At 37.9% G+C, this 12,350-nt stretch overlaps 1 protein-coding gene across 3 annotated transcripts in view; it reads left to right on the forward strand.

Moving 5' to 3' along the window:
* crp (transcription factor cropped) overlaps window positions 1–12,350 on the forward strand; it is a 150,160-nt gene that overhangs the window by 41,452 nt on the left and 96,358 nt on the right. The window lies entirely within an intron of this gene.

The following is a 12,350-nucleotide window of genomic DNA, read 5'->3' on the forward strand; positions in this document are numbered from 1 at the left end:
TGACAATAATGACATTTTGTGTAAGATACGTAATATAAAACATACATAAAAGAATTGTAAAAGTCTTGAAATACTTTCGCGAACAGCTGTATGCAAAATAAGATTACAAATAGGTATCGGTGGATGGAACGTTTATAAAATACTGTTTCATCGGGACTGTTGTCCTGGTTGGTTGTGCGTACGACATTCCAGTGGACGTGGGCGGGTCGACGGACGTGTATTTCGCGAATATTATACGATTACGTTCTCCCAAGCCATTAGGCTCGCGGTGAAAGAATGCAGAAGGGAACTCGTTAGCCGAGGAATGTTGGTTTATTGATTTTACAACGATCATTATCAGAATCAGATGCAGTTGTTGCACCTTCGCGTTCCACGCGCGTTTGCTTATTATAGATTACACTTCGAAATGTTTTCTTCACACATTTCATGGATACAAAGGCGTTGAAATGTTTGTAATATCGAATTCTATATTAAGATCAAAGATGTAGAATTTTCTTAATTTTCATACGATCGATCAATCCGACGAAGAGTCCTGTATTAAAATCGTGAGCGTAAAATCTGTGAACGCACGCGAGTATTTTCTATTGACCCGTCGATGCACTTTTGCGCGTGTTTATCGAAAAAAAAAAAAAATTCCAAATTACTAAATTGCTAAATTTCCAAATTGACGAACGCTCGAGTTTCTAAATTTCTAAATTCTTGAACGCCTAAATTCGAAGATTTCTCCATCTGTAAGTTGCATATTTTTTTTATTAAACAAGTTTCTATGAACTGTGTGACGTACTTGAGTGCATCTCTAATCATTAATTCACTCGAAGAGATTATTTAACGGAGTCGAGAGAGCGTGCGCATTCGATGCAAAACAATCCCAAGTCTTGCCTGCAGACTAACTCATAAAACTTGTACTTGACCCTATTTTCACCACGATAACTACTGTTGTTGATGTTATTGCCGTGGACTCTGTACGACTGGCCGTCGATACAGACCGCAATAAACGAGGGTGAGTGACTATACAATCAGCGTCGAGCATTTATCGCACCACAAATGCACATTCCGTTCTTCTCCGCAGATTATAATCCAATTTTATCGTCTTTTAACTACTACGATAAAATAGACCTGCGTAATCGGAAATTATCTCGTCGCATAAAAGAGAATTAACCGACCAAAGAAATTATATTTTATATGCGGAAAGATAGCATGATTATTGTGTTATGCGTATCAACTGGAATTCTTCGCGTGTAATTATAGCTGCTTTGTAATTGCTATTAGTATAGTTTGTTTTATTCGAAAATAATTTACTCGCGAAGGTACGTGAACGCCAACCATAGGAAATTTCTACGTAGATGTATCTTGTGTATATCATATGGAACATTTTGTTATATAAAAGAGAGAAATTTAAAAATTTAAAAATTTGAGAGCTTGAAAATTCCTGCGAATATTGAAATATATACGTAGTTACAATTAAACTTTCAAAATATGTTACGAGTAACGCTCGATCACTATGAAGTAAACCTTGAGTATTACATTCGATTTGAATCTGTACGTACGTAAATTGAACTTGATTCCGTCGCTGTTAATGACTATCCAATCAAAGACGTGAAAAACCAATTTACGTGTTCTTTCTATTTTTCGTGTTTCATCTACTTTCTTTTATCTCGAAGACAAGTTATAGCTTTTGATTGTGTTTTGGTCTGGAACCATTTAATGGAGCACCGTTCGACAGTCGATTCTGTTAATTAAAAGATCAGTTATCGGAATTGGTAGACGAGCAATCCAAGAGCAATTTCAACCAAAAAATGCAATTTGTTTTGCTTGATTGTTTCGATTCTCCCTTCTGCCACTCGATGGATTTACTGAATAAAAAGATACTAGATGGCGGACGAAATATTTGTTATATGTGTGCATATATATTGAAACTTCGTCTGGTCGAAGAAATAATAACTCTTTTTCCACTTGAATGGTTATAAATAAAGAACATTCATTTATTAAACCCATTAAGAACTAAGTAATAAATGTTCTAAGTGATGGAGGTGATGAAGAGATATTCAATAAATCCTCGGAATTCTTTTTTTTTCACAACTACGGTGTTCAGAAACGGAATTCGATGATGTAAATTGACAGGGAAAAATTGCAAATGAATCGTTGTTTCTTAATGGGTTAAAAAGATTGTAGTGAGTTTTTGATTATTTAATTAATTTAATCGTTTATGGATTAGCGTTCATTCAGTTCTCACGGTGTGACTGGTGAAATATGTGATCGGATGTTGTCATGAACGAGAATAGAATTATCTTCTATTAACGTTCTACTAGCCGATTTTTACTCTTTCTTTATCAGACAAAAAAAGAGAAAGAGGTAAATGTTGACCTTTAGTACGATTGATATCTTCGTTCATTCACGCGTTGCGTTATGTCAAAACGACTTCGAAATGAATGAGTTTCCATATACCAGTTACGCTATTAGCATACGAAAATAAAAATTAGAAATCTAATTAGCAAAATAATTCTACTGATAAGTAACGCATATGAAGATATTGAATAGCAAAGCGAACTAAGTTGCACAGTACGATTCACACGCACACGACACGATTTGTTGCGTTTCCACGCGACTATTTCACAAGCGTGGCCAGCTTTTTCGCGGATACGGACAGTTGACCACAAATGTGTCGTCTAGCTTCTCGGATATCTCTAACGGGACGGCGTTGCGTTTCACAAAATGTGGTTCCAGAGTGTGCAAATAATTTCGTAGCCGTTTCTCGATCACACGTTGCCCCTTTCATTATAGGTGAGAAAAATATTTGCACTTACTCACAGACAGAATGTTTATTATACATCTGACAGCTATAGTTGTTTCTATTTGACAATTTAAAATAAAAACGTCAATAACACTGACTAAATGACCAAGTATTACACGAATAACTATTTTAAACACATATATAATAATAATAAAATAAATGTTTAAAGATGTTTAAGATGGATACTTGGATACTTGTGTGATTTCTGCCAAATATATATATTACAAGCTTTTTATTCGATTAAAACGAAGACGAGATTAAAATATTAAAGAAATTCGGGGATCGTAACAGACTTAAATAAGAAGTGTGATACTGTAGTAGGCGGTGAATCCGTGGAGACGAGAAAAGACGAGGAACACGATGACGATGACAACGACCAGAATAACACGAGAGCAGCCAGTGTTTGTAGTTGTGTGGCGCGTATACGGTTTCAGATCGACGGATAGACGAATGAGAAAGGACGGACTGACAAACGGATAAACGGACAAACGGACGAACCGACTGGCGGGAGTTGGAGTACAGACGCCACATAGCCAGACAGTGAGTACCGTGCTATTTTCAGGCTGCAGTCGTCTACCACGCTGCCAACCTAACCTTACTTAATCCCAACCTCAACCTTACCCAGCCGGTCGAACTCGGTTTTCTCTCTTTATCTTCCACCACGTTCCACGGTCTCTCTCTCTCTCTCTCTCTCTCTTGTCAGTGTTGTCTCGTTTTCAAGCGTTCCTCGTTTCTCCTGTACGCCACTTCTTTCTTCAGATCGTTTAATGTTGCATAGCCTCTCTTTTCTGTGCTCTCCCTGTTATTCTTATCTGTCGATGGAGTTTTTTCTTGTGGATTCTGGAAATATTTGGGACGACCCATGTCTATGACGGTGAGTTGTGTTTCCGGAGATACCGTCACGTGTGTTGCCTTATTTTGATATTAGAATGACGATTGGAACGCGGAAAATTCTTTTCTATTCCGTCTTTCCTGTGGTTCTGTGTAGAAGAACGAGGAAAATGATAATAGCACGAGATACTATTTCCACGTTTTCATAGATTTCATATAATCTTCTATTTTCAAATTTTCCATAAATGTATAATTTTCTATGTGTCGTTAAAATGAACGATGATAACGTAAATCTTAAATTTTACGAAGATACGTGATGACAATAATTTTGAAGTAAACATTTTCGCCCGAAAATGAAAACAGCGTTGGACAATATTCTACATAGTCGATTCGCGTCTCATTTGACATTTCGCATAGTATCATGTCGTAAATAAAGTTATCGCGAGCAAACGATTCCCTGACAGCTTTGGTCGAGCAAGATTTATCGAATTGCCACGCATAGCTGCTCCGAATTATCAGCTGTCGACCATAATCGAGTTACGAGTCTTTGTTCGCAGAACGTGCCGCCTGTCGAAAAAAAGATTTTGCCATGCCTTATGCAAATTACATAGTACGTGGTTGACTATTTCCAGTAATATGTTATCATAATTGCTTACTTTTTTTTGTTGGAAAATGAACAAGGCAGAAGCGATAAAACTTTTAGAACATTTAATACCCAAAACCCGTGTCTTCCGATTACAACAGTCGCTCTATGTGCTTTGCGAATTCATACGTTTTTCATCTTTACACGTCAACTTACATCGATAGTCGATAAATTAGAGTACCGACAAATGAATAAGAAAAGAGCGCGCATCGCGTTGAAACACAAATGTCGAACACTTTTTAACCTTCTTTTCATATAGGTTGCATGGACTCCTTTTTCTTTTTTCTTTTTCTTTTCTTTTTTTCTTTGAGGTCTCTGGCAAGAGATTCGCCCTGTATTTTCTTAGTTGGTCCGTTGCTTCGTGAAAATTACCATGATGATCACCGGCCAAACCACGATGTTCTCCCCATTCCTTGGTTGACCGTCGTAAAAGTAAATTGGAGTGCAGGGAATATAAAAATAAATGGGAACGATGTTAACCTCTGCAAGATTTTGCATAATTGCATCGGTCCCGGAAGTCGCGGGACCGTTTGGTCGGCTGCTTTGTGACGTCGAACCGGGCTAATTGGAAATGATAGCTAACTGTTCGAATATTTTCTTATATTTGAGATAAATTTATTTTTATAAACAATTTCGAAATTTTTTGAATTTCCAAATAGTTGTCATTTTATCGTAGGCTGACTTCTTTTCATTCTACGTTGATGAGTATAGTTAGTGAAATAATATCGCGTGGAATCGTCGCAGGTTATTACGTTTAAACTTCTTTTTACACCTTGTATTATATTATTTAACTTAATTATATATACATCTGGATTATCATATGTACATTTTAATTTATATATTTTCAATAATACAATCTGTCTTTGAATATGTAGTAGTTTGTTTTGTTATACGTTATGTGTAAAAATGAAATGTTTTCTATATTAGAATCATGAAAATGCATAGAAAGAATGGCTTTCAAACGTTTTGTCTGCGCGATCGTTAAAAATAAAATAAAGACAAAAGCGGAGTTCTTCAATATTGCGAACACTTGCACGAGGCAAGGAAAATGTGGTCATTCTTATTCCCGTAATAGTTAACGTTCATGAATGAGTCGTTTGTTTTACAAATTCAATACGAGACCACCGGGATAGCGACTGCTGGAAAGCTCTACATTAAGGCTATCGATTATAAAGTCGATGATCGTGCTCGAGTAAATTGAGAGCGTACGAGAGAAACTATCGTTCCATTCTCAACGATAGAAAGTTCCCCGTAAAAAATTGATCACGTTCAGTTACTAAAGATGGTCCAACGAGATACTTTAATATTCGATCGCACGGGTACCGTGGTTTATTGGCTCAGAGTTTTCTCATCGAAGTTCCATTCTGTGTTTTAAAATCATATTTGCACGACTAAGACTCTCCTCAGACCTCTTCTCCTCTGTATACTTTTAGAAACTAAAAAGTTTACGCAGTTTTACGTTAAGAAACAGTTCGTATTAGGTTTTCGAACGTCTGCAATTTTTACGATTAGCTATTTTTCGCTGTTTTTGCGTAATCACGATATACCTATTAACAGCATAAACAAATCACAATTTATCGTTAAACTTTTTAAAATTCACCATTTTTTTTCTGTCCTGCCAAATAAATCAATCAGCGATCAGCGAAATACGCAAGTACAAATCAACTCCAAAAATCCCATTGAACAAACTGCACGTGTATCAGTCTGCTAATTTCAACGAGAGCGCACGCGTCTTGTTAAACAGTTTCAATATATCAGCCCTTAGTCCACTGGAATTTAATAGTCGCATTATGCCGGTCCTCCGGGAAAACGTTGCAAGCTCGTCGAATAAAAGAGACTGAAAAGAAGGTATAGGAAGGATGAAAGAAGAGGACGACGTTAAAATACCAAGGAGGCGTACATGAACGAAACCGGTCTCTCTCCTCGAGGTGGTTACACAGGGACGAAACCGTGCTCGAGTTCAGATAACGAGGTTGCCAATGCAGTTTTGCAAAACTGGTTCTTCGTGCAAGATTTCTGGCCAATGGGCCAGCGGTTCTCTCATAACCTCTCTCTTCCCTATATTATTCTTTTCATTCGTATTATCTCTCCTCTTTCTGTATTTTCCACCGAACAGACCAGTACAGTAGATGGAAGAGATACAGCGAGGTCGTAAAATTGGTTAGCGATTGAAATTTACAAGATTCAATGGAAATTATTTATCAGAGCCAATGACGCAACTTTTTCGCTTAATTATAATCTATATCGTTTCTATACGATAAATAGACTTACAAAAGTAAATGGTTAATTTTTTTGCCAGTCGAATGACAATTGCGTATTTGGATAACGAGATTGAAAAATTGATAAAAATACTCGAATAGAATTTCGCTTCCGGAGGATTCGTATGTATATGAATATCGCAAATTTTTTAAGTTAAGAATACGAGTATTTCAATGAATATTAATGTTATACGGATTGATGACGCAACGCTAGCGCCATGCGAGCCTCAATTACCACTTCACGATATACTGCATTCGAAAAGTTCGTAGCGTTTCTACTTTTACGAGTTTCTATCGAATAACGAAACATTCGAACAAATACCGCTCTTGGTTGGATTCTGCGAAATATCAAGGATCGGAAATTCGTTGATAAAATAGGTTTCCTGTTTCAGCGAGATAAAGTTGGATCTCATGTAGCCAAAAGAATTTTGTATCGTTGTTATATAATATTGGTGTCGTAGCACGTGAAATTGCTAATTTTAGAATAAACGACGATAAACTGCGATTTATAAACTCTACTCAACCTATATTTTGCTTAGCATATTTTCACGTTGTCCTTGTATATTTCCTTTGTGTAGTAAGTTCTTTTTTGTATTGTTTTAACTATTTGTTGAGAAATGAACAATATGATGTTACCGAACGAATTTAGAATATTATTCCTGTATGAGTTTAAGCTGGCTCACTGTGCAGCTGAAACAGTGCAGCTGCGATGAGAAATAGATACTATACGATAATCGTACACGATCTGGAAAATGCTTGGATGCTAATAAAAATTCTAAACAGACTTCGAATTCATCGAATTATGATCGAAAGAAAGTTACGATGATTGTATAGTGGTGTAAAAGGAATAATTCATTATTCTTTTCTGGAACAAGGAGATAGCAGCATCCTACTGCCAAGAAATTGATTAAGAAACAGCTCGCATTATTCAACCGACATGGACCTATTTTTCTGCGTGACAACGCTCGACCGCGTACATCACAAACCACTCTACAAAAATTAGCTAAATTGAAATATGAAATGAAATATATACACCATACTCTCTTGTTTCGCCATTTACAGTTGTTTTTAAAAAATAAGATATTCGATATTCGAGAAGTTGCAATCGCACCATTCGAAGAATTTCTTCGCGCCTAAACCACGAAATTTTAGAAAAGTGGAACGTGCCAGTCGGAATCTCGTTGGGAAAAGATCGTTAAAACTAATGGTTCATATTTTGATCGAATAAAGATTATACTTTGAAAAATATATTGTTATATCTATTACTATATATCGTTATCTCTTTCGACAAACAAAAACGGCAATTTCATGTGGTACGACCTGTTATCGTACCTCGTTGCGTCGCTTCTACGTACTATACAGCGCGAGTTAGAGTCTCGTCTTAATTCCTGATCGACCAGCCGACACAACTGACCGACCAGACGATGTAACGACGAGAAGAAGGAGAGAAGCGAACGGTGCAGTCGGCGGTTTCTACTTATCGTGTTATATCTGCCGGTGGGTGCCGTTGCGGTTGCATTTGTGGCGTGCTTCGACTTTTTATACGGCCTTGAACGCGGCCGTCCGATCAGAACCAGGACGAGAATACTCGGCTCTGTCCCGAGATAGCCAGCTGTCTCAATCGCGCCTAGTCTTATTCCTCCGCTGTTCTCATAACTCGATACATACTCGCGTCTCAACGCGATTTTTCTTCACCAACGCTCTGATTAGACAGAGTAACGCGAGTTATCATGTTGCGCGAAAAATTATATATGTGCTATGTTTCTCGTAGGAAACGAGCTTCTGCGTCTAACATGTATCATTGCATTGATATCGGAATTCTTGGGAAAATTTATGAATAAGTAGAGGATTATCGTAAACAGATGAATAATTGGTTCGGTTTAGGCGAGATTAGGTGGAATATCGATAACATGGCTGGTAGGAAGCAATTAATATGTTCATTGATTGCTACGCATTTTTTGTTTGTTTGTTTTTTTTTTATAATAGAAATTTCATACATCTTCGCGGGAAATTTCTTCTTTTAATCTGCCTTCGCTATCGTTGGAAGTTTCGTTTCTTTTTTTTTTCCGTGAACGGTAAATTATGGCTCTTATCGTTTCCCTGATATGGAATATATAGTTCAAACGAAAACCCTTGCTGATTATTCTGTCTGTAGTTGCCGCATATTGCTACAAAAATATTAACGCGCATCGTATAAAAAAAAAGATAGAGAATATAGTTTTTATAACTGTTAAGCAAATACTCACGATGAACACATGTAGCGATGTATCATTTTGTGGTGAAAAAATTAAAAGTATTAAAAAGAAAAAAAATTCCCGCTACGTAACGTACCCGTGTAAAATGAAAACTATAGAATGTTTCTTTTCGCATCGTAACGAAACTTTACACGTACTTTAGTAGTAGCTTTTCTTATGTAGAAAGTAATTTGAACAATTTGAATAGAGCGTCACGAAATTTAAAAAGCTGAATTAAAAAAGAAGCAATTTTCTGAATCAATTACGCCTATCATCACCATGATAGTAGAATTGCACCGACTTAAATTAAACATACAAGTATAGAGATAAATGAACTCCTCAATTACGTTAGTTGCAAATGGTACGTGTTTGAAATACTAGAGGAGTGGTTGCTTCTCGAGTCTAAATGGAGTCTAGATATCAATGTGCAAGTCTGCCACCTAAGTGTTCAAATATGTATCTTCTTGAGCCAGTGTATACTAATATAGCCGTATCTATATATAGTCGTATATCTTCTATATGTATTTCCGATTTTCTTTATCTAACGTAATCTAGTAATATCTCGATTTAATTCTGTATATACACACGTGACACGTTGATAAAAGGTTTCTACGTGCGGAGTTTGTCAGGACGTCGGTCTACGGAGATCTGGTGTTCCGTGCGTGAGGTTAGATCGCGCGAGAATACGCGAGTTCTGCTCGTAAAAGGCCAGCCGGCGGCTAGCAGGGCGCGGCACAAGGCTCTGTGCTCGCTACTTTTATGAATGAATGCAGTTCGAGTGGGTGTGCGTAGTTGTGACTGCGCCTCCGCGCTTCTCCTTCACGTGGTTTGTGTGTGCGTGTTCCCTGCGTGTTCCTTCATGTGTACAACGTGCGTACACGAAGCCGGGGACACGGAACCCGCGATGATGATGCCCGTTCCGTGGACAGCATTCTGTCGTTGGCCGCGTGGTCGTAGCGCGTCGACACACCTGGAGTGTCGCCACCGTTGTTCCGTGTTTCAGACGAGCGAATCTGTTAGATCAGTGTTTCCCAACCATTTTTCGGATCGTGTCTCAGCTGAACGCCTTCAAGATTTTGACGCTCCACGAGCACCAAGTTCTCGAGAGCTGTTATATAAATAGGTACGTGCTTCGAGTAAAATCAAGCATGAGAAGCTCGATTATCGTGATTTACGAGCACGAACAAAAAATTGTGGGAAAGTATTTAGATTATTTAAAAGCAACCTTAACGCGATCGACACTTTTTACTTGCAAAATTATTTCCAAGAAGCAAAATGACGTGTTCACGCTACGTAACAAGTTATCGTCCGACAAATTTCGAGATTCTCCCGTTACCAGTGGAAAAACACGGAGATGTACCATCTATCAACGTTCTTTCGTAAACAATGAAATGAAAAAACAGAGGAACGAGGCATCTCGATCGCCGACTTTTTGCATCACACTCCTTCAAACTTTACTCAAACTTCCAACTATCACAACAGGTTATACAGCGCTCGAGATTCGCGGGTCTTTCCCTAAAATAGAATTCCCTAGCACCGGCAGCTACGGGAACAACACACAGAAAATAACGACGTAAAGCGAAATACGACAAAAGAGCGTGATAAAGGGCGAAAATTGGCGCGTTCCAGTCAATATTTTTGGTGCCTATCGAATACTACGTATAATTTGAAAGATTCTGGTTCACGTTCATCCTAATAGATTAACACGTTATTTCGTAGGAATTCGTAATACAATCGTCACGAACTTTTCGAATAATCCGATATCATTCGTTGCTTCTCCGCTCGAACGAGAACGTCTCCTGAGAATCACGTTCTGGCGTATGCACTTATGCAGTGGTACACGATCGCCGCCCTCGCGGCGCATGCAACGAGCACGATGGCATCCTGCTCGTCGTAGGCTTGAAACGAGCGCCGTAAATCACAGTGGGACAAGCTTAAAAGTCTTTTAACTCGCTGGCTCGTCTGGCGGACGTGTGGGCCCCATCGCGGGATCGAGATCGGTTGACTTTTCGTGCCTCGTTGCTTTCCACCCACCAGAGCGTACACGCGCACGTGCTCATGCGGGTATATAACTGTACCGTGTGCGGATACACGTTCGTGGAAACCAGCGTTCGAGCCTGTCTTTCACTACAAATATAGTGCTGTGAACGGTCGTGTTCCACCAATGGGGGAAAAAAGGAGAAAAAATCGGTGTAGGCAAGAAAAAGAGGGAGGACAGATAGGAAAACATGTTTGATAGGCGTTCGTGCTAAATTTCGCGAATTCTTGAGATTCCGATATCGGTTCGCTGAGTTTCCTTATGGACGAAGCCGGTATGTGCGACGTGTTGTGATTCATTGCGAAATCGATGTACGCAGGCTTTTGTTTTCTGGCGAGAGAGAAGATATGTAGAATGCGTTTCCACCGTTCTTTCTTCCTCTATTCTTTTTTTTTTTTTTGTCATTTTCAGGAAGTAATTATTAACCCTTTGCACTCCGAATTTTATTTCAATTTCGTTACCAGTAGCTCCCAACGCTTTTAACTGTTTTATTTGAAATTTACTTTAACTAGAAAATAAGACAATTTAAATAAATAGAGGAAGAAAGAAATTCACTTAAATACCAATTCTATTCACACTATTGTTGTATTTTGTAATTTTTAAGTGTATGATATATGTTGAAACAATTTTCAGAATGTAATCCTAGTTTTATTTTTCACAAAAGAAGGTGGGACTGAATAAATGTCGAGTGGGACTCGACAAAGGAGCTCCTGAGATAAAAACTGATGTCGAGTCACACTCGATATAGGAGTGCAGGGTTAAATATCGCGTAATCGAATGTTAGAATTTTATCAGAAAGATTGCAATCAGCACACATTTCTTTTGGTTAATGCAGTTTTGGTTCTTAATATGTCGCGCATGAATCGAGCGTATCCTATGCCTTAAATCTTATAACGAAAATATACGGTAAATTAATTTACTTCAAATTATTTATTGCATATTTAATTTACTCAAAACTGGAATTTATATCTACACTAGAGATATTTCTTATGGAAGTATACAAATATTTATTGAATTACAGCGGAAAGATTCTTCTATAAACGGAGAATTACCACGTGCTTCCTCGTTTTAAACGAAAATTACAGTTCACCACGAATTAAGGAAAATCATTTTGTAAACGGAGAAGCACTACTTTAAAAGTTTCTTGCTTTTTAATCGGAAATCATAGTTGGCCACGAGTTAACTGAGCGAATGAGTAATTTACGTGGAAGATATTTTATTTCGTGAAACGTTCGATATTAACGGGGTTCAGCCTCGAATCTGATCTCGGTTAATTTCCATTTCTCTTTTACCTCGAAACGGCTGAAGGAAATCTAATCCTGGCATAACTGAAAGTTAAGCTAACGCAAAGCAAAGCAGAGCGATTCATAATTTGATAATACCTAATAGCAGCCAGTGGAACGGCGCTAAGATTCATAAGCTGCGTTCCATGGATACTATGTTTCTTTTTAACATTGAAACTCCTTATCGAAGAAATTATAGAGTAATGGTACATCTTTCCTTGCCAGAGCCTTTAATTTGACGATCTACTAAATCACATAACTGTATTGAATAG

The sequence above is a fragment of the Bombus flavifrons genome, chromosome 3 (genome assembly GCF_040668555.2).
Source record: "Bombus flavifrons isolate JBK064 chromosome 3, iyBomFlav1_principal, whole genome shotgun sequence".
NCBI lineage: Eukaryota > Metazoa > Arthropoda > Insecta > Hymenoptera > Apidae > Bombus > Bombus flavifrons.